At 45.4% G+C, this 12,128-nt stretch overlaps 1 protein-coding gene and 1 pseudogene across 9 annotated transcripts in view; both read right to left on the bottom strand.

Moving 5' to 3' along the window:
* SEMA4B (semaphorin 4B) overlaps positions 1-9,143 on the bottom strand; it is a 91,398-nt gene extending 82,255 nt beyond the window's left edge. For 4 of the 9 annotated variants that reach the window (XM_067029914.1, XM_059056607.2, XM_067029918.1 and 1 more), the window contains exon 1: positions 2,427-2,518. The gene's annotated coding sequence lies outside the window, so the exon portion shown is untranslated. Of the gene's footprint in view, positions 1-2,426; positions 2,520-8,042 lie in introns of those variants that run through there. The other 5 variants (XM_067029913.1, XM_067029920.1, XM_067029915.1 and 2 more) reach the window with 4 other exon arrangements.
* LOC131752356 (acireductone dioxygenase pseudogene) lies at positions 2,685-6,188 on the bottom strand (annotated as a pseudogene).
* Positions 9,144-12,128: the final 2,985 nt, after the last annotated feature.

Raw genomic sequence — 12,128 nt, 5'->3', positions numbered from 1 at the left:
GCTGCATTGAGCGGAGGCTACTCTCCGTTGTGGTGCACGGGTTTCTCATTGAGGTGGCTTCTCTTTGCTGGGAAGCACGGGCTCTAGGTGCGCAGGCTTCAGTAGTTGTGGCTCTCAGGCTCTAGAGCGTAGGCTCAGTATTTGTGGCATGTGGGCTTAGCTGCCCTGCAGCATGTGGGATCTTCCTGGCCAGGGCTCAAACCCATGTCCCTTGCATTGGCAGGAGGATTCTTAGCCACTGCACCACCAGGGAAGTCCCTGGGTGAATTTTAGAAATGCAATGTTGAGAAGAAGTAAGACATGACAGAGTACATATTATAGGATTCCATTTACAGGAAAACAAAAATAGGCAAAACCAGTCTATTTTAGTAGAAGTTAAGATAGCAAAGGGAAGTTGGGAAACATAGTGCCTAGGAGGTGGTTTAAGGAGGGTTTTGGGGGTCCTGGTGATGTTACATTTCCTGATCTGGGTAGTGATTAGGTCCACATTCATAAGTTGTACACTAGGGACTTCCCTGGTGGCGCAGTGGTTAAGAATCCGCCCTCCAATGCAGGGGACACGGGTTCAAGCCCTGGTCCAGGAAGATCCCACATGCCGCGGGGCAACTAAACCTGTGCACCACAACTACTGAGCCTGAACTCTAGAGCCTGCGAGCCACAACTACTGAAGCCCGCCTGCCTAGAGCCCGTGCTTCGCAACAAGAGATGACACCGCAGTGAGAAGCCCGTGCACTGCAATGAAAAACAGCCCTCGCTCGCCACAGTTAAGAGAAAGCCCACACGCAGCAACAAAGACCCAACATGCCCAAAAATAAATAAATAAATAATAAATTTATTTAAAAATAAGTTGTACACTAATAATTTATGCACTTTATGTATATGTGTATGTATATATTATACTTCAGTTAAAAGCCTCCAAAATGAGGATAAAATTGAACAATTTGAGACAGAGAAAGTTAATTACAGATCTTTGTTGAAAGACCTATTCAATGATGCCCTTCAGTTATCAGGAAATGGAATTCAGCACATAGGAGTGGAAAGTAAGACACGATGCTCAGCTAGGAAACAGGAAAACATGTTGATAAACCTATCTGAAAAAAAATGAGGGGGCTCAGAAGACCCAGTAGAACTAAAGTATGATGGAATAATAACATGGAAGATAGGAGAGGAGAAATTGGACAGAAGTCATCTAAGTTTCTCATATTTTCTAAGAAAGATAAAGACAATGATGAATTTTAAACTCTATAGTCGTTAAGAATTTAATTTCTAAACGAGCAGAAATAGAATGTATAATTTCTAAACCAGTGAAAGGGGTAAGGGAGAATAAAGAAGTCTGCATTGATCCAGTAGAAAACTGAAAACGGGGGGACTTCCCTGGTGGCCCAGTGGTTAAGAATCTGCCTTCCATTGCAGGGGACGCAGGTTTGATCCCTGGTCGGGGAACTAAGATCCCATATGGCGCGGGGCAACTAAGCCTGTGTGGCAACTAGTGAGCCCGCGCACCGCAATGAAAGATTCTACATGTCACGATGAAGATCCTGCATGCTGCAACCAAGACCCGATGCAGCCAAATAAAAAATAAATAAATATTTAAAAAAAAAGAAAGCTAATGAGACATGAAAACCAAATGCTATGCCTGAGCCTTGATTCTAAATACCGAACCCCATTCTCCTAATTTTTTTTTTTTAATTCTTGGCTTTCCTTTTTTAAAAAAAATTTTATTCATTTTTGGCTGCATTGAGTCTTCGTTGCTGTGTGCGGGCTTCCTCTAGTTGCAGCGAGCCCCCCACAACTACAGAAAGCCTGGGCTTCTCATTGTGGTGGCTTCTTGTTGTGAAGCATGGGCTCTAGGGCACGTGGGCTTCAGTAGTTGTGGCACATGGGCTCAGTAGTTGTGGCTCGTGGGCTCTAGAGAGCAGGCTCAGTAGTTGTGCTGCACGGGCTTAGTAGCCCCACGGCAGTGAGATCTTCCTGGACCAGGGCTCAAACCCGTGTCCCCTGCATTGGCGGGCGGATTCTTAACCACTGCACCACCAGGGAAATCCCCCCTTTCCAAATTTAAAGGAATTAATGGGACATCTTGGGACAATTTAATACAGACTGTACATTATATAGAATTATTGTATAAATGTTAGATTTCTTGTGTGGGATAATGTGGCCCCCATTTTTGTTGAGCTCCTAGTGCTTTCTTCTAGGATAATTCTCCAACTTTTTGGCTTTAGGACCTCTTTACACTCTGAGAAGTTGTTAAGAGCTCTTGTTTATATAGGTTATACAAAACCCTATATACCGAATTAAAAGTTAAAACAGAAAATTTGAAACATGTTTATATATTAATTTAAAAATAACTACATTTTCCAAAATAAAAGTTAATGAAAAGAGTTGCTTTGTTTACATTTTTGCAACTCTCTTCATATCTGACTTACCAGAAGTAGCTGGATTCTCACATCCACTTCAGCATTTAGTCTGCTGCTGTATATTGTTTTGGTTGAGGTATATGAAGAAAATCCAGCCTCACAATGATGTATAGTTGGAAAAAGAAAAATGAGGAATATTTTAATAGCTTTTTCAGATGTTAGGATTATTCTCTTCCCCCCCATTATCAAAGACCATTTAATTTTTAAAGATCAACAATACCAAAAGCATAAAGTGGAGTAGAAGAAAACAGTTTTTTATAAGTACAATTTAATTAAAGCTGTTTACAGCTATTCTCTCCCACAGGAGTTAAGCATGAATTTTAAAAGAATAAGAGATGAGGACCTCCCTGGTAGCATAATGGTTGAGAATCCGCCTGCCGACACAGAGGACACGGGTTCGAACTCAGGTCTGAGAAGATCTCACATGCCACAGAGCAACTAAGCCCATGCACCACAACTGTTGAGCCTGAGCTCTAGAGCCCGTGAACCACAACTTCTGAAGCCCACGTGCCTAGAGCCCACGCGCCGCAACAAGAGAAGCCACCGCAATAAGCCCTCTCGCCGCAACTAGAGAAAGTCCGCATGCAGCAACGAAGACCAAACGCAGCCAAAAAACAAAATAACAATAAGTAGATCATTTCATTAAAAAAAAAGAATAAGAAATGAGAAAAACAAGTACAGGGTTAGACGAGCCAGCAGGAGTCTGTGGAACTTGAGATTTCACCGCAACAGGAAGGGGACCAGATACGAGTGGATTATTTTTTTAAATTAAGGTGTTTATTATTATTATTATTTGGCTGCGCCGCAGCATGTGGGATCTTAGTTCCCTGACCAGGGCTCAAACTCAGGCCCTCAGCAGTAAGAGCATGGAGTCCTAACCACTGGACCGCCAGGGAATTCCCAAGGCATTTACTTTAGTTTGAACGGAAAATGGCAAGTGGCATAAGCAACTGAGAATGTGCCCCTAATAGAGAGCTCTCCTCTCCCTGCACTCCTTAGTCCAAGGTATAATTTTGGGAGAAAAAAGCAGCCTGTATCTAGTTAGTTGTTCTGTATCTAGTTAGTTATCTACTATTACATCTCTAGTCTGTTTTCCTACACCAACCGATTCAGCAGGACTGAATGTCCTATAGTTTAACTCAATTCTGACACTATCTACCTGGAGATAGCGTTAGATCCCACAGATTAAGGGCTTAGTCCCACAACACTGATGCCTATCACAAATCTGGGACAATTGTACTTCTGACTCAGCGGCTAAAAATTGGGGATGTACATGACCCCTTCCTCGGGTCCCATAATGTGCTAGAACGGCTCACAAAACTCAGGAAATGTTGGTTTACATTTACCAATTTATTATAAAGGATACATAAAGACCACAGATAAACAGCCAGATAAGGAGGTACACAGAGTGAGGTCCAGAAGGGTCCTGAGCACAGGTGCTTCTGTCCCAGTGGAACTGAGATGCTCACAAAGGGTTACTTATCAACAGCAGAAGGACACTGCTGTTGCTCAGGAAATTCCAAAGGTTTGGGGAGCTCTGTGCCAGAAACTGGGGACAAAGACAAAAATATACTTCTCTGCCACATCTTCCTTCTAAGGCAGGCATGGCATTGACTGATATCTGGTTTAAAGTCTAAAAATCGTGTCCAGATAAAGCACACAGCAGATAAGACTCTCATTCCGGTTAAAATTGAACATGTGTCTGAACGACTGATCTTGACTAGGTTAGAGCAAATGACTGTGATTTGTCCACATTTCCACAGTTATTTTCATGTAAAAATCAGTTTTATAGCAACTTTTATTAAAAAATACTCTTTTTTTAAATAGCTATGACTTATTTTATCATAAGGCTTTTCTTTCTTTTTAAAAAATTTTATTTATTTTGATTTTTGGCTGCATTGGGTCTTCATTGCTGTGTGCGGGCTTTCTCTAGTGGCGAGCGGGGGCTACTCTTCATTGTGGTGTGAGGGCTTCTCCATGCGGTGGCTTCTCTTGCTGCAGAGCACGGGCTCTAGGTGTGCAGTTTCAGTAGTTGTGGCATGTGGGCTCAGTAGTTGTGGCTCACAGGCTCTAGAGTGCAGGTTCAGTAGTTGTGGTGCAGGGGCTGCTTCATTGCTCTGCGGCCTGTGGGATCTTCCCGGAGCAGGGCTCGAACCTGTGTCCCCTGCATTGGCAGGCGGATTCTTAACCACTGTGCCACCAGGGAAGTCCGCCATTAAAAAATATTCTGATCAAATAAGCTTGCAAAGGAGATAACCTAGTTTCAAGCCTATAATATAAAAGCAAAGAGTAAATGATTTTCTGCTCAGTTATCATGTTTAGGATCTTTACAAGGAGTGTGCTAGGCCCCAGGGAGCACCTCTTGCTGTTCATGCCCCAAATTTCACGTCCTGTCCTTGAGCAAGGAAATGGTCAGCTGACTGGCTGTATGAAGTTTCTCCCACAAACATCCACACAGCTGTCACATAGTTCTTTTCATCCAGTGTGAAGCAGTGATTAACTCCTGCAGGATGAGTTATCACGTTTCCTTTCTCCATGAAAATCTGAAGTCCTCTTTATCTCTCAAAGTATCCACTGCCATCCAAGATGTAGCAAATTTTACATCCTAGTACTAATGCTCCCAGCAAAACATCTTAACCTTTTCTTCATAATTTGGAAATTTATCTTTGCATATGTTTATTATGCCCATCCAAGAGTAGTCTAATTCTGGATCATTCTCATACTTGTCAGCTTCCAGTAAAGGACTCCGAGGTGGTGCAGCTGCTCCAGCAGGACTGGGCAGCTGGGTTCCAGGCCAGGGGGCCACCTCAGGTCATCTTGGGACTCCTCCATGTACCAGACCTGCACCATGGTATGGGCCTGGGAGGGGGGCAGTGCGTTGCATCACCCGGGGCTCCCTGACCTGCATGGGCTGAGCTGGGTTGAGACGCCGGTGGCCTTTTTTTAGGGGGGCATCCAGCTTGGGCCACTGCCCAACCCCTGTTTCCCGGTCACTGAGACTGGGCGAGGCCTGACCCATGGTATTCACTTAGGATAACAAAATGTACAAGTGATACTTTCTCAAAGGTTAATTGCAATGTGGAATCTGAAACAACACCAATATGCCTTTCCTACTCTGTTACATTCAAACCCCTCACATTCAAATCCATTCTGGAATAGGTCTCTTACCCATGCATAACTTTTTAACATCACCCACTGGTCATTTATAAAATACTGGCTGAGTTATGCAGATCTTCCAAAAGTTGACACATTTCATTACACAACATGAAAAAAAAATCACATTTGGTAGACCATTAATCTCATTAGAAACATCATGAAGAATTGGGAAGCTGGGACTTCCCTGGTGGTCCAGTGGTTAAGACTCTGTGCTCCAGGGCTTCCCTGGTGGCGCAGTGGTTGAGAATCTGCCTGCCGCTGCAGGGGACACGGGTTCGTGCCGCGGTTCGGGAAGATCCCACATGCCGCAGAGCGGCTGGGCCCGTGAGCCATGGCCGCTGAGCCTGCGCGTCCGGAGCCTGTGCTTCGCAACGGGAGAGGCCACAACAGTGAGAGGCCCGCATATCACACACACACACACACACACACACACACACACACACAAAAAGACTCTGAGCTCCAAATGCAGGGGGCCGGGGTTTGATCTCAGGTCAGGGAACTAGATCTCACATGCATGCTGTAACTAAGAGTCCACATGCCTCAACTAAAGATGCCACATAGGCCAATGAAAATCCCGTGGTGCCACAACCCAGCACAGCCAAATAAATACATAAATAAATATTTTTAAAAAAAGAATTGAGAAGCTTTCAAACTCAGGGTATATACAAGTTTTCCAAAATTTTAGTTTTCCCTTGAAAGCTCCAATATAAAAAATCATTGGTAACAGATACTATAAGCTATTTCCTTGAAGTGACTGGCTCATTTCATTCATTTTTGAGAAAATATCTGCCAAATATTTGAGTCCGAATGGCTTCTGTATCGGTTGTTCTTTTCAGTTGAAATGTTGTTCTGTGAAGAAAGCAGCTGCTTCAACCCACAGCTCAAATAAAGCACTACCGTTCTTTCTCAGTGCTTTTCCAGGAGACAACCATCTTACCAAGGTCTGCAGCACAAGTGCTTTGTATGTACTTCCATTTTTATTATATAGGATATTAGAAAGATGTATACCCAAGAGTTATGATTTAATCAAATTATTAATTTTTACTGCTTTATTTAGTACATTGTATTAATAGACTTAAAAAAAAAAGACAGCATGATGGTGAGCAATAAAATCACTACTAGTATAGTTTGGTGCCTCTGCCATGATTCAGGATAAGGTATAAGCGGTTTTCCCCACCGTTGCTTTTGCACCATTAGGGCAAATGTTAACACAGTGAAAAAGGCAAGTGACTTCTTAGTATTACGAAAATTATTTAGATCTCGTGGTGCCCCTCCTCCCCCAGGGTCCGCGGACCACACTTTGAGAACCGTCGGTTGCTCTAGGTCGCAGCATCTTGTCCTAACCTCCACCTAACTTTACATTCATTAAGTTCTGATCTTTCGTCCTTCTGAGTCCGCAGAAACAGCCCAGCGTTCTTCTCTCGAACACCTGGGGCGGCTGCTTCCAGCCGGAGGCAGAGCTGCGGGGCGTGGCCAGCGCAGCATCGCAGCTGGTACCCGAGGGGCCCTCACCCTTCTTTCCCTTACCTCACTTCCTCTTCCCCTCCCCCAGCCCCTTTAACCCTTCGTTTTCCCCAAGGACGGAAAGAAAGCGAGAGGAAAAGCCTCAATTTAAAAGAAGCCACCAGAGGAATGGTGCTGGGACAGGGGACACTCTGCACAGCACATAAACGACTGTGACAGTTTGTTTCAAAAAAAAAAAAAAATCGGGCTTCCCAGCAGTCCGCCTGCCGATGCAGGGGACACGGGTTCGTGCCCGGTCTGGGAAGATCCCACATGCCGCGGGGCGGCTGGGCCCGTGAGCCGTGGCCGCTGAGCCTGCGCTTCTGGAGCCTGTGCTCCGCAACGGGAGAGGCCACAACAGTGAGAGGCCCGCGTACCGCAAAAAAAAAAAAAAAACTATCTATCTACCTATCTATATCTATATATATCTTGATTGTTCTTTTTCTGGTTACAAAAGTAATAAATGCTTTTGTTATATAATGTTCAACCCCCACAGAATTGCATAAAGTAGAAATTGAGAGCCTCCCATTATACCCCACTCCCATACCCTCTTAGGTTTCTATGCCTTTAACTTTTCATATATATGTATGTATGTATGTTAAGATATTTCTCTGCAACTTTCTATTTTCACTTAATATATCACAATGCATTTTTCTTTTTCTTTTTTATTTGAGTCTTAACCATGAAGTCTTAACCACTGGACCACCAGGGAAGTCCCCCAATGCATTTTTCTATATCAGCAAATATTTACCTCATTCTTAATGACAATGGACATTTAGATCATTCCCAATTTTTCCCTATTACAAACAGTGCTGCAGTGAACACCTTGCACTTATGTGTCTGTACAATTTGGTAAGTATTTCTATGCTGTCAGTCTCTCAGAGTGGAATTTCCGGATGAAGAGTTATGTGCACTTTATAATAGGATGGATGCTACTAAATTGCCCTCCAAAGAGATTGTACTAACCAACACTCCATCCAGCCACAGCAACGATATTTTGAAATGATCTGTTCATATCTCCATCTTCTGGATATCCTCACTGGACTCTGGTCCTCTCAGGAATAGAATGTGCCCTCTTGTCCATCCCTGGGTCACACCTGTCACGTCATAGGAGCTCAGTAAACTGGTGTGGAGTGGATGTGAATGAACATATAATATTAACACTATAGCCAGGCTTCTCCTATGTGTGCCAGGCACCATTCAAAGCAACTTCTCTGCATGAATTTATTTAATCCTAATAACTGCTAGGAGTAGGGATTTTTATTATCTCCATTTGCAGTTGAAGAAACTGAGGCTCAGAGAAGTTAAGTGACTTGCCCAGGCATGAGACAATCACGACAAAAGACTTCCACAGGACTTTCCTGGCGGTCCAGAGGTTAAGACTCTGCCCTTCCACTGTAGGGGGTGCAGGTTCCATCCCTGGTCCAGGAACAAGATCCCTCATGCCCTGCAGCCAAAAAACTTTAAAAAAAAAAAAAAGAAAAAAAAGACTTCCACGAACAGGAAGAAAGCTTTATACTCTGGGAATCTGTTACCAAGATGGCAATGTTGCCTCTAGTTCTTTTTAATCCCTTTCAATAATGTCCCCTTCCTCCAGCTTTGGATCTCTAGTTTTATAAGGAATCTTGAGGATTAATTAACTTAAGCAACCTAAGAGAAAATTTCACAAAATTTAATAAAGTTTTATTTATTTATTTGGCCATGCGTGTAGGATCTTGGTTCCCTGACCAGGGATCAAACCCATGCCCCCGGCAGTGGAAGTGAGGAGTCCTAACCACTGGACCACCAGGGAATTCCCTAAATAGTGTTTTAAAATCTTCCAAATTTGTTTCTGGACCCCGCCTGTTACTGTTCATAGATTTATTTTACAAAGTTAAAATCAGAGTAGTAGGGCTTCCCTGGTGGCGCAGTGGTTAAGAATCTGCCTGCTAATGCAGGCGACACAGATTCGAGCCCTGGTCCGGGAAGAACCCACATGTTGCAGAGCAACTAAATCCATGCACCACAACTACTAAGGCTGCGCTCTAGAGCCTGCGAGCCACAACTACTGAGCCCACGTGCCACAACTACTGAGCTTGTGCTCTAGAGCCTCTGAGCCACAACTACTGAGCCCACGTGCCACAACTACTGAAGCCCGCGCCTAGAGCCCATGCTCCGCAACAAGAGAAGCCACTACAATGAGAAGCCCGTGCACCGCAAAGAAGAGTAGTCCCCGCTTGCCACAACTAGAGAAAGCCAGCGCACAGCAACGAAGACCCAACGCAGGCAAAAATAAATAAATTTATAAAAAAGAAAATCAGAGTAGTAGTTTGTGTTCTTTTATTGGGGGGGGGTCTGTTTACCTTTCGTGATGATTCAAGTGTAAATGAATGCTATACCCCCCCTTTATTCCCACCCCCCCGTGCAGGCTTGAGAAGGTGAACTTGTACTTGGCCTTCAAGGATGAGTTGGGTCTGGCAATGTGGAGTGGAAAGAACCCACTTGATGGAAGGAAGGGACAGTGCAACTGCTCAGAGTCAAGGACTACTCAGGGGAATGGCTAAATTTAGGGTTCTTGTGGAGAGGGAATAGTAACTGTGGGGGGTAGGTGAAGGCCATGAAATGTTATAAGCTATTCAGATTTTATTGTATCAGGCAGTGGAGAGCTACTTCACTATCTGAGCTGTGGAGTGACTGCTCAGGGCTGTGCTTCAGGGTGACAGCACTGGAAGTGGCGGGGAGGGCTGATGGGAGGGGGAGGGAGCACAGACTGACTATTGGCAGGGAAATCAGTTTAGAGATGACCATAAATAGCTCTGCTATCAACACCTCCCCCTCAGCGGTCCTCCCTCCCATCTTCTGATTTCTAATAATGGCATCACCATTCTCCCAGCCCCAGGGATGGAAGTCTGAGTCACTGTAACTCTTCCCCAGTCCAGCTAGCTGCAGTTCCTGCAAATGCCATCTCTACACCGCCTCTGCACTCTTGCACCTTCTTGAGGGTCCTGCCAGGACCCCGTGTCAAGTCTTTCTGGTTCAAGAATGCTGGCCTCCCTTCCCCAGGCCTGATTCTCCACTGTCTGACATCCCCTCACTGCTGTGCCAGATGTTACCAGATGTTACTCCCTGCCTACAAACATAGCACGAAACTAATGTCCTGCTGTGTTCAGTTTAAGGCCCTCACTCTACTTGTGTCTGCATGGTCAGCCTCCTTCCACATCTTAAAGATCCATGAGAACACACTTGATGGATGTTCCTGCCCTGAGCTCATCAGGGTCTCCCCCATCAGAGGTGATTTTCTCTTTGCCAGATGCCTAATGTGTCATCTAAAATCCTCCTGGGACACTTTCCCCTTGTGCCTGGTTTGTGGTGATTTGTGGCTCCCAGAGGGTAGAGACTGAGTGATATGCATTTCTGTGCCTCCATGGGGAACTGGCACATGACCTAGACTCAATAACTAATTGAGGTTTGATTTTAAATATGTAAGGGGACTTCCCTGGCAGGCCAGTAGTTAAGACTCCGTGCTTCCAATGCAGGGGGCGTGGGTTCGATCCCTGGTCAGGGAACTAAAATCCCACATTCTGTGCGTGGCCAAAAACTATAAATAAATAAAATCTGTAAGGGTGAGAGTTTCCAAATCTGCTGACCCCAAAGGAGGATATAAATACCTTTCCTTTAAATATCACGTTTCTGTGAGGTGGCTTTCAGGGCCAGCAGTTATCACCACAAAAAATTCCAAAGAAGTACAATAAATAGGGGCTCTGGGTCCTATTCCTTAAAAGAATGATGGACTATTAGCCAGGTATATGAGTATTAACTAGAGTTCTGCTACTTCCTAGCTGTGTGACTTTGAGCAAGTGTCCTAACCTCTCTGAGCCAATGGAGCTGACACCAGCTGCCTCACCAAATAGATACTGCATGAGGAAGGCTGGCATGGAGCTGGAGCCCTGGGAAGTGGGCAGTGAGAGCAGTTTAATCGGAAGATTTTGCCTTGACTGTCCTGGGTTGCTGCTGTGCTTGCAAAGGACCTGTGTGCTCCCACCCTGATCCGTCTGAAGTTGAAGGCCAGACTCTGGAACGCACTGAGGCTCTAGTATTGCCTCTTGCCAGGCCTCTGACACCTTGGTCCACCATACAGAGAAACAAATGAGCCCCTGGGGGTGGAGAGCAATTTCTTTATGACCATTTCAGAAGTGGCAGTAAAAGTAGTTGTCATACATAACAGAATCTGATTGTTTGGGCCAAAAGGAGCCTGGGGGAGCAGTCATCCTCCCAGTTTATAGGTATAGACACTGAGGCCCTGGTACCTGATAACACTAGGATGGCATGAAAGCCAAATACCAGAGGCTTCCATGGTCTCTGCTTGTGTTTTGGTTTTTTTAATGTTTTGTTTTGTTTTGTTTTTTGGCTGTGTTGGGTCTTCGTTGCTGCGTGTGGGCTTTCTCTAGTTGCAGCGAGTGGGGACTACTCTTCATAGTGTGCGGGCTTCTCATTGCGGTGGCTTCTCTTGTTGTGGAGCATGGGCTCTAGGAGCATGAGCTTCATAAGTTGTGGCGTGTGGGCTCAGTAGTTGTGGCTTGAAGGCTCTAGAGCACAGGCTTAGTAGTTGTGACACACAGGCTTAGTTGCTCCGCAGCATGTGGGATCTTCCCAGACCAGAGATCGAACCCTCGTCCCCTGCATTGGCAGGTGGATTCTTTTTTTTTTTTTTTTTTTTTTTGCGGTACGCGGGCCTCTCACTGCTGCGGCCTCTCGCGTTGCGGAGCACAGGCTCCGGACGCACAGGCCCAGCGGCCATGGCTCACGGGCCCAGCCGCTCCGCGGCATGTGGGATCTTCCCAGACCGGGGCACGAACCCGCGTTCCCTGCATCAGCAGGCGGACTCTCAACCACTGCGCCACCTAGGAAGCCCGGCAGGTGGATTCTTAACCACTGCGCCACCAGGGAAGTCCCTCTGCTTGTGTTTTGAGCAAGAGAATTGGAACAGAATGAAAGAGATAATGGGTCATTCTAGGACATGCTGGCTCAAGGTTAGGCCTTTGAATGAGGCCTCAGACTTTGGGGGTGGCCCCA

The sequence above is a fragment of the Kogia breviceps genome, chromosome 3, assembly GCF_026419965.1.
Source record: "Kogia breviceps isolate mKogBre1 chromosome 3, mKogBre1 haplotype 1, whole genome shotgun sequence".
In the NCBI taxonomy this organism is placed as follows: domain Eukaryota; kingdom Metazoa; phylum Chordata; class Mammalia; order Artiodactyla; family Physeteridae; genus Kogia; species Kogia breviceps.
The sequence above is the reverse complement of the archived record's forward strand: the minus strand, read 5'-3'. Positions and strand labels throughout refer to the sequence as shown.